Here is an 11,420-nt window from a genome sequence, read left to right as displayed (position 1 = left end):
AGGGAGTATATATATGTCCCACCTCCAGTGAGCTATTTAGCTCCATGGCGCCTCCAAATGAGGTCATCAAGCTGTGACCTGATTGACAGGCTAACTCCCGCTCCTTCACTCTTAAGTCTCAAATTGACAACAGAATATGTAAGTACCACAGGCACCATTGGCTATCCATGTAAAACCATTCATCAAAATTTTATAACTTTAAAAATACAGATGGCCTTCCTAAGCAAGACCTAGAGCCCTATTATAGGAGTGCTGGTGCCATAGTGATTATGCATTGGGCTGCTAATCAAAGTCAATAGTTCAAAACCACCAGTCGCTGAAGTTTTCTGCTCCTGTAAAAATGCCCAAGCTTGGAAAACTACAGGGGCAGTTCTACTCTATCCTATAGAGTCATATAGGGTCACTGTGAGCTGGAAAGGGCTTGGTGGCAGTGAGTTTTGAATTGAATTGAAGTAGCCAGCCCAGGCCCAGCTGGGCATCTGCGGGTCTCACCTGCAGGGATGGAGGAGCTGACAACGTGTCTGGAGGACTGGCTACCCTACCTGGGAGTCCCAAGAGCTTAGTCCCCAAGTCCTGCCAAGTAGATCAGTTATGTCTTCTTGGGAACAAGAGAAAGGGATTAGATGCTATGTCCTTCTGAGGCCTGAAAGTTACTTCCCCTCTGTGGGAGGAAAGGGGACTGAGCATCCCCTGCCAACACCATGCCGACTGATGATAAAAACGTGTATTTCAATAGGCTGGTGAGAAGGAAACTCAAAACACTTCCCTCAACTAATGCCAAAGCACAGAAGTAAATTCATTTTAGAAAGTCAGTAAACTTAGATAATATATTTTTAACATCTTGGAAGCCCTAGTAAATCTGTTTCAAGGGACAAAAAAAAAAAGTAGATACCTGTACTCTGCTATGGACTGAGTTGTACCCGCCCCCCCCTCCCCACCCCAAACCAGGTGCTGTTCTCCTAACCCCCACCCCTATGGTTGGAGCCTGGGGGAGCTGGGGGATAAGGACTGAATAGCTTGCCACAAAGTGGGTGATTCCAACACACCAGCTGCTCTGAGGGATGTGGACTAGCAGCTCAGGTGAAACTACCTGATCCCGGAAGGATTTCCAGACTCAGAAACCCTAAGAAGGGTCCTGATGGATCTGAATGGAGTGGGAGACACCTGTAGTTATAATCCCATTTGGCAAAGAATTTTCTCTTTTATGCTAAGGAGCCAGTTGTAGTGTAGGTGGTGAGTAAACCTCTCTTGAGATTTATAAGCACAAATTAAGCAAGCGCAAGCCAGCAGAGATGTGGACAGCAGATGGCATGCCACATTCAGGTCTCAACCCTCACACTGACTATCAGCCTGTAGGACAGGGCAGAACTGCCCCTGTGAGTTGCTAAGACTGTAACTCTTTATGGGAGTAGAAAGCCTCCTCTGTTTTGAAGTGCTGACCTTGCCGATCACCGTGCAGCCCAACAGGGCTCCTCAAAACCAAACTCATTGGCACCAAGTGGATGCTAACCTGTAAGACAGGGTAGCACTGCCTCTGGGTTTCTGAGACTTTAAAATCTTTGCGGGAGGAGACTGCGTCATCTGTCTCCCCAGGAGCTGCTGATGGGTCGAACCGCTGACCTCATGGTCACTGGCTCAGTGCACAACCCACTGGCCAACAGGGCTCCGCAGTTCACAAAGGAAAGGAAACAGGAAACAAACAAGAGAGAAAGAGACAAGGACCTCTCCCCAAAGAGAGAAAGCAAATCTTCCATAAAGCCAATGGCTTGAATTACAGATTTCTGGTCTCCCAAACAGAGAAAATAAATGTGTTTGCTAAAGCCAACCACTCATGGTATTTCAGTTCTGGCTCTCACTGCTGTCAAGTAGATTCTGGTTCATGACACCCTATAGGACCCCTTATGCTTCTGAGACTGTAGATCTTTAGGGGCACAGAAAAAACTTCAATGATCTCGTAATTTGTAGTGGTTTTGTTAGATGTCTCTCTCTTGTGGGAGAGATATACCTCGGTCTTTGGCTCCACGAGAGAAAGAACTCATGCTGAAGCCTGGTTTGTGATCCAAGTGAGTTTGATGAGAGTTAGAAGCAGTTTCAGGTTGTACAGTAAATGGAACACAAGCCAGACAGAGTCCGCGGCACGGTTGTCGGACTCGGCACAGCCGCAGTGGGCTGTGCAGGCGGCTGCCGCTGGGAGAGAGAGCACCAGAGCACAACCTCTAGCTTTGCAGGACCCTTTTCAGGGTCCATGATACTGGTCAACCCCTTTGGCTGAATCAAATTCACCTGGCCCAGATGGGCCAATCCAGGTGTAGCACCCACCTAGCTGTACCATCCTTTCCTGGCCGGAAGCTCGAATCGAAGTTTCAAGTTGCTGGCCTTGCAGTTAACAGCCCACCACACCACCTGGGCTCCACTAGATAGTTAAGACAGAATTTGGTCTTGGGGGCGTGGGGTGCTGCTCTAGCAAATGCATAAAATATGGTCATGCTTTGGGAATTGGGTAATAAGGAGAGGCTGGTTACGTGTTGTGCTGTTAACCTCCAGGTCAGCAGTTCGAAACCACCAGCCATTCCTTGTGGGAAAAGAGGAGGTTTTCTACTCCCATGAAGAGCAGATACCCACAGGGTCTTGGAAAGCCATAGGGGCAGTGCTACCCTGTCCTGTAGGACTGCTATGAGTGGAGGTCCACTGAATGACAATGAGTTCGGTTTGGGTTTGGGGATAGAAAAAGCCCAACTTGCCTTAGAGAAACTGTTGGTAGAATTATGGACATCAAAGGCCCCCTTCCTACCTCCCCCACCCCCGCCCCCTGCCCCTGTCCTTTACTGATAAAGGAAGCCCTGGTGGCAGATTGGTTATGCAAAGTCAGCAGCAAACAGTTATTCCAATGGAGAAAGACAAGGTTTTCTATTCCCCCAAAGACTTCAACTATTGGATAACCCACTGGGGCAGTTCTAGTCTATAGGGTTTATATAGACTATTCTATACGGTCTCTATGAGCCACAATGACTCAGAGTTTATCGATAAAGTAGTTCAAGCAAGTGGCTGCTAACCAAAGGTCAGTAGTTCAAACCCACCAGCTGCTCCATAGGAGAAAGGTGGGACAATTGGCTTTCCCAAAGATTACAACCTTGGAAAACCCATGAGGCAGTTCTACTCCCTCCTATGGGATCATTGTAGGTCAGACTAGACTTGATGACAGTGGATTTGTTTTTGTTGCTTACACCACATTAAGTTGAAATTATTTAGCTCCAGTCACAATTAATTGAAATTATTTTCTTTACCTTGGCACCGATTGTGTGGGTCTATTTTTGAACTAGTTATTATATTGTATTGATCAATATAGCTACACTTAACCCTAATAGCACACTATTATAGACATCCTATACAAGTGTATAAACTATTATAGATATATGCTGTTGTTGTTTGGTGCCATCAAATTGTTTCAATTCATAGCCCTTCTGTGTACAGAGGGTGAAACACCGCCTGGCTTTGCACCAGAGTAAAATGGTGCGGAGGTCATATCTGACCTCCTTTGGCTTCTGGCAGAGGTCACACACGTGCTCCCACGCTCCACCCTCCCGTGTCCTATTCTGACACCACCTGTGCCTCCCCTGGGCCTCTACCGCACTGTTGAATTTGACAATTCATTGCCATAACCACACAGAATCACAGACCATACTCACAACGAAGGGGAGCTACTCGGGGAGTTAACAGGTTACCAAAATCAGGGTGCTAAACCCTTAAGGATACAATCCTTGGTCTACAGCAGCACCTCTTCTCAGCTAAGAGCAGGTCTCTCTGGTCCTCAGCCTCTCAGCCTGGTGGTGCCTCGAGCTCTACCTCCACAGAAAGCCAGCCCATTGCTCTGTTTCACGGTCTCGCAGTCTCGCAGTCTCAGCCTGGTTTCCTTGCTCTGCCCCATGGTCTCTGTACCACAGGGTTTGGTGCCTCAGATGGTCTCAGCCTTTGCCACTTCAGACAGAGATCTCAAATACGCTCCACTGGCCGGTCTTCTTCCCACGGGCCGGCGATTTCTCTCTGTTTCCAACATGGCTCTTACATACAGAGGAATGGCTTTAGTGGAGGTGGAGTTTCATCTCTCAGCAGACCATATTCCCAAGGAAGCAATGGGTGGTGCCTTGGTTCACACCCTCTACTCAAGTAGAGACCTAATCCCACCTTAACCCTGTTTATTAACATAGCAGATAACTGCCTCCCCAAATGAGACAGTAGTCACAGAATTTAAAATACACCACAATAAAGATTATGGCTATGTCAACCATCCTCACAATTGGTATTATGATTGAGCTCATTGTTGAAGCCACTATGTTAATCCAACTCGTTGAAGCGCTTTCTTGTTCGTTGCCACTCTGTACCAAGCATGAATCCCTTTTCCAGGGATTAGACCCTCTTGATAGCTTGTCTAAAGTACATGAGACAAAGTCCTGCTATCCTCGCGTGGAAGCATCAAGCTGGCTGCATTTCCTCCCAAACAGATGTTCCTTTTCTGGTCGTCCTTGGTACTTCCAGTATTCTTCAGCCGAACCTTAATTCAAGAGCATCAATTCTTCTGTGGTCTTCCTCACTCATTGCCCAACTTCCACTTGCATATGAGGCCATTGAAAATCTCATGGCTGGGGTCAGGTGAACCGCAGTTTTCAAAGACACATTCACTTTGTCACTCCCAAAGAGCCTTGTGCAGCAGATTTGACCAATGCTGTGGTGGACAGACTTCTTGACTGCTACTTCTATGAGCATTGATTGTAGGTTTAAGCAAAATGAAATCCTTGACCGCTTCAATCTTTTCTTTGCTTTTGTCTATTGGCCCAGTTGTGAGGATTTTTGGTTTCCTCTGCATTGAGTTGCAATCCATATAGAAGACTGTTGTCGTAGGTCTTCATCAGTAAATGTTTACTTTCAGCAAGCAAGTTGTATCATCTGCATAATGCAGGCTGTTAATGAGCTTTCCTTCAGTGGTGATGCCATGTACTTCTTTAGATAGTCCAGCTTCTCGGGTTATTTGTTCAACATAAAGATTGACTACATATGTGAAAGATTCAACTCGGACACAGAGTATCGCTTTGTTCTGCTTGAACAGTGCTCCGTGGTCCACATATAGATTCTACATGAACACAGGTAAGTGGTCTGGAATTCCCATTCTTGCCAGTGTTATCTTTGACTTGTCATGATGCACAGAGTTAAAGGCTTTGCATAGTCATTAAACACAAGGACACATCTTTCTAATATTCTCTGATCTCAGCTAAGGTTCATCTGAAATAAGCCAGGATAGCCCTCATTCCTATATTAGTCATGGTCAGCAAGGACTCAAATGGAGTCCAAATCCAGTCAACCCTCCCAATGGAGTTGCGGTTCCCACCATAGACTGTAGCCTTCCACAAACCAAATGCTTTAGAATTTAAGTTATCATTCACTCCTCCAACTCACTGTACTCTTAAATTTTCTTATCTGGTCCCTGGATTGTTTAATTTCCAAATATATAGGGAGCTTAAAGGCATTTTTAAGTTATTGTCTTTTAGCTTTATTTTGTTGTGGTTAATAAATATACTTGTTTGATTTAAATTCTTTAAAAATGTGTTTATGAATAAGCTTTTAAAGATTTTTGTTTTATGAGAAAGGATATAATTTTTCTTTTGGAATGCACCATATGTAATGGAAAAGAATATGTATCTTGCTGTTATTGGCTAGAAGGTGCTGTGCTTTGGGCTGCTAAGCACAGATCAGCAGTTCAAAACTACAAAGACTCTTTGGAAGGAGGATGAAGCTGTTTACTCCCATAAAGACTTATAGTCATGAAAACCCAAAGGAATGGTTCTGCTCTGCCCCACAGGTCATTATGAGACAGAATCAGCACAACGGTTATACATGTGGTTTGGAACAGAGCGTTTTGGAGATGTCAACAAGATCCATTTAATTAATGGTCTTGCTCTATTTTTCTCCATTCTTACTGATTTTCTGCCTACTAGTTCATACAAATACTACTTGGAGGAAGAGTGCAGAAGTCTCTAACTCTGTGAATTTCTCCTATCAGTTCGGTAAGTTTTGCTTCATGTCTTTTGAAGCTCTGTGGTTAGGTGCATATAGAGTTAGACTTGTTGTATTCTTTGTAATTAGACAAATTTATCACGAGCTAATTCCCTCTTTATCCCTTTTGCGATTTTGTTTTGACATTTACTTTGTCGGATAAAATACAGCCACTTGATTGGTTGCAATTTTCTTTCTTTCTTTTTAACATAATAGGAATAATAAATTTAATGCATGTTGCAAGGTATTAAAGGTTTGTTATTACCAAACCTTGTATGTACCTTGAGGATTTTAAAAAAAATCATTTTATTGGGGGCTCATACAACTCATCATAATCCATCCATCCACCCCTTGTGTCAAGGTCACAATTTTCGAAGGGAAGAGACTGATGACACAATACCATGTCAAAGGGAAATGAGCCAGAGGGCCCCTGCTCTCTCCTTAATAGAATGTGTTCAGATATTTCATTTCAACACTGAGTAAATGCCACCAAATGGGAATTTTTATTCAAATGAAGTAAGACTCCTCTCTGGGCCGCCATAAGATACCTAGGTGAACAATATAAAAACAAGCAAATGAAAATCAAAATCACTTTGATTTTAGAGTATAAAGGAGTCTGATTGAAAAATTAAACTAAATGAGAAATGTGCTAATTTAGAAACTGAAAGTATTTAGGGTACCCTTCCTAGTCAGAAACTCAACTGTAGTATATACTTTGCTTTTGAACTGTTTATTTAAAAAGTATTGTTACCTGTTCTAATCTTTTTAAAAAATCAAATGACCAGAGCTTTTCACAGTCTCCACACACATAGGAAGTTGTTTTCTTCTTGAATGTTGTCTTTAATTTTTTTTTTTGTCTTGAGAGTTGGGGAATTTTTAGAAAATATATTAATTAAAGAATGGTCAAAAATGAAGACAGCTCAACATTCATCAGTAGTAGAATGGATAAGCAAATTAGATAGTTTTTCAACCCTGTCTCAAAACTCACCAAACCCGCTACCATCAGGTTGATGCTGACTCATAGCAACCCTATAAGGCAGATAAAACTGCCCTATGAGTTTCCAAGACTGTAATTCTTTGTGGGAGTAACGAGTCTTGTCTTTCTCCTGCAGAGTGGCTGGTGGTTTCGAACTAATGATCTTGTATATTGAAAGCCAATGTGTAACCTCTACACTGCCAGGACTCCTTCAACCCTATTTAGTTTAGACTAGGTGAAGTAAAAACGGTGACACCAAAAGGTGTGCTCCATTTCAAAAGACAATATGTGCTAATAGAAATGTGGAGTTTTCCAATATGTGCTCATAGAAATGTGGAGAATATGTGTGGGAATGGCTCATAAGCGTGTAGAATAATGGTGCAAGGAAGAGCAGCTTGGATCAGTCTAAGTGCTGGGATGGGGTCCCTAAGCACAGATACGTACTTCATTCAGTCTTTCAGCTCAGGAGATTAGGAGAGGATCTAGTAGTTTATTTGGTTTATTTTTTGAAGCTCGGTTTGGGAAATAACCAACACTAAATCAAGTTGAAGTATCAGCTCTACTTAAGTATACTGAAGAATAATGTATCCGATAGCTTACGGAAATTGGCATGTGAGTTAGTCTGGGTAGACTAGAGAAAAGAAAATAAACGCTCATATTTTATGAGAGAGTTTTATATAAAGGGCAATTGTACATTAAGCATCCCAACCCAGTCCAGTCCAAGCCCATAAGTCTGACATTAGCCCATATGTCGGACATCGATCTACAAAGTCTCAAACTCACAAAAAACATGCAATGACACCGAATGCAGGAGGAAAGCCGAATCAGTGAGCGTGAAAGTATCTCAGCGCAGGCAGGGGTCTCCACATGGCTTCTCCAGCACCCAGGGCTGCATCAGGGTAGGTCCATGTGGCTCCTCCTCAGGGATGTCTCGCAGGGAGTGAGCCTTGCAAGCTGAAGCAGGGAACTGGCTAAGGCAGCCACAACTGGTCCAACCATCAGAGAGCAAGAAACCAGAGAACAAGAAAGGCAAGGCTTGCCGAGCCCTTTAGCGCTCTGCCCTTCAATTGACCCCACATGTGTTCTTTGGCCAGGTTGGCACAATAAACCTTAACTATCACAGCATATTAGGGTGGATTTATCAGGATAGACCCATAGACCCACGCATGCAGTGTTCAGAGGACACATCTTTTACTACAAGGGTGAGCAACACATTTGTGAAGGGAACCCCAGCATCTTTGAAGACAGCTGTGATTGCTATTTTATGTAAGCTCTCTAGCACTATGCCATACTTTAGTCTGCAGGGAGCATGATGGCCTTTCTCTATCCTATGACGTCACACTGGTACATTACATGATGACATCATACTGATTAGACTTAGAGGCATCAATGACTCTAGACTTATTGGTAAAAACAGTGGTGCGCTGGTGTTGTTCGGTGCTCAGTACCAACTCATAGCAACTGTATGCGCAGCAAAGGGAGCACTGCTCCGTCCTTCACAATTGTCCTTCTGTTGGAGCCCAGTTCCCTAGTGACTGTGTCAATCCATCTTGTCAAGGATCCGTGGTAAAATTTCTTTTGTAAGAGTTAAAGTGCAGAATAAGAGCACAGCGATGAATGTTTATTTTATTTTATTGTGGGCTCTGACAGCTCTTGTCACAATCTAGACATATATCCATTGTGTCAAACACATCTGAACATATGTTGTCATCATCTTTTTCAAAACATTTTCTTTCTGCTTGAGCCCTTGGCATCAGCTCCTCATTTTCCCCCTCCCAGCCCCCCATGAACCCTTGATAATTTATAAATTCTTTTTTTTTTTTCATGTCTTACAACGACAGCTGTCTCTCCCTTCACCTACTTTTCTGTTGTCCGTCCTCCTGGAAGGGGGACCATATGTCGGTTATTGTGATTGGTTCCCCCTTATTCCCCACCCGTCTTCCCTTACCCTCCTGGTATCGCTACTCCCCTTATTGGTCCTGAGGGGCTTATCTGTCCTGGATTCCCTGTGTTGCGAGCTCTTATCTGTACCAGTGTACATGTTCTGGTCTAGCCGGATTTGTAAGATAGAATTGGAGTCATGATGGTGGGAGTGGGTGGGAAGGAAGCCTTAAAGAACTAGAGGAAGGTTGAGTGTTTCATTGGTGCTATACTGAACCCTGACTGGCTCATCTCTTCTTTGTGGCCCTTCTGACAGTGGGTTTCCAATTGACTACTGATGGGCTTTGGGTCTCCACTCTGCCCTCCCCCTCATTCCCATTGATTTGTTTTTTATGTTTGTTTGTTTTGTTTTGGGTCTTTGAGGCCTGATACCTGATTCCATTGACACCTCATGATCGCACAGGCTGGGGTGCTTCTTCCATGTGGCCTTTGTTGCTTCTAAGCTAGATGGCCTCTTGTTTAGCTTCAAGTGTTTAAGACCCCAGACACTATATCTTTTGATAGCCAGGCACCATCAGCTTTCTTTACCACATTTGCTGATGCACCCATTTTGTCTTTAGAGATCGATCGTATCAGTGAAGGTAAGTATCACAGAATGCCGGTTGTTAGAACAAAGTGTTCTTGTGTTGAGGGAATACTTGAGTGGAGGCTCAAAATCCATCTGCTGCCGTAATACTTTATAAATAAATATATGTACATAGATCTATTCCCCTATCATTATATAAATGTATTTTTATATATACATGCCTATATTTAGACCTCTATAAATGTCCTTTGCCTCCCAGTTCTTTCCTCTATTTCCTTTTACTTTCCTCCTGTCCTACTATCATATTCAGCCTTCATTCAGGTTTTGGTAATTCCTCTCAATGACATTGCCCTTGATCGAGACCCCCCCAAGCATCCTGTGCCCTCCTCACCATCAATTTTAGATCACTTGTTCTTCCCTTTTCCCTGGGTTTGTTGGCACCCCCCTCCCTTTTCCCCATCTCCCCTTCTCCCATGTTCCTCCAGAACTGTCTGACCCATTGTTCTCTTCTCTGGATTGTTCATCCCACCTATCTTGTCCAGATAGACATGCATAGACAATAATACACGCAAAAAAAACCCCCAAAAAACAAAGCAAAGCAAAACATAACATAAACAAATAAAACAAAAAACAAAGCAAAACAACTAAAACAAGATAAATGCATAAATAAAAAAACCAACAGCAAAAAAGAAAAGTCCTCAAAATCACCCAGGTCTGTCCCTTAACCTTTATGAGTGTTTCCCAGTGGAGTCCGCTGGGGCGCCACGCCCTGGCCCCACAGTCCACCTTTGGCATTCCTTGGCACTTCCTTGCTTTGCTCCCCTTATGGCTCCTCTGTATACCCTTACTGTTCACCCCGGTGCGGCAGGGTTGGATTGGGCACATCTCCCGCACTGTGTCCCTACTGCTGTCCCCCTTAGCACTGTGTGTCAGTGAGGGATGTCGTCGTGTCTCTTGGCGGGGCCGGCCCTGCGATCCTCTCTGTGCATTGGCTGCTCTGAGCCAGGATATTGTCCTCAGTGCTTGGTGGGCCGGCTGTGTTCCACTCTCTCTCCTTCTCTCTTTGTTTGCTCCTGGTCAGACACTACCCTCTTCCTGAGCTGCAGCATCAGTGTTGTCCTCTGAAGTGCATTCTTCTGGGGTGGGGGGTACCCACGTAGTTGGGATTGGGGGCCCTGCTTCATGCCCAGTGCTTCCATGTCTTGGCACACCGGTTTGAAGTCTGGTCCCTTTCTCACTCTCCTGGTCACCATCTTTCCCCCAACCTCCGTGACACATGTTTTAACGCACGAACACAGGCACTGTGGAGCTTAGACTGAAGCGTCACCCCTTTGTGTCCTTAATGAGATTCGACAGGAGCTCGACTCTCTCTCAGCCCATATACATAGGTTTTATTCAAGTTGGATTTTTAGTTCTGCTATCATGCAAATTACAAACACTGAGCAGATTTTTTTTCGAACTGCTGTTTAAGTAATGGAAAGTTTGAGCTTTGAACCTTTAGACCAGGGGTCCTCAAACTTTTTAAACAGGGGGTCAGTTCACTGTCCCTCAGACCCGTTGGAGGGCCGGACTATAGTTTAAAAAAAGCTATGAACAAATTCTTATGCACACTGCACATATCTTATTTTGAATTAAAAAAACAAATGGGGCAAAAACACCTGGTGGGCCGGATAAATGTCCTCGGTGGGCCGCATGTGGTCTGCGGGCCGTAGTTTGAGGACCCCTGCTTTAGACAACTGAGGTATCACTGAACTTCAAGAGAGATCTTGAAATGACCTTTCTGACAGTTAATGCAACACCATTCCTAGCATAAATTGTGTCTTTCCTAGCGTAGTAAACCATAAGATTTTATGGTTCAAAGTGGTCAATACCAATCCATTTTAGCTCACTAATGCCTAGGATATTGACATTTATGCATTCCCATTCATTTTT

The sequence above is a fragment of the Echinops telfairi genome, unplaced genomic scaffold, assembly GCF_000313985.2.
Source record: "Echinops telfairi isolate 266 unplaced genomic scaffold, ASM31398v2 ScPeMD7_9;HRSCAF=40, whole genome shotgun sequence".
Taxonomy (NCBI): domain Eukaryota; kingdom Metazoa; phylum Chordata; class Mammalia; order Afrosoricida; family Tenrecidae; genus Echinops; species Echinops telfairi.
The sequence above is the reverse complement of the archived record's forward strand: the minus strand, read 5'-3'. Positions refer to the sequence as shown.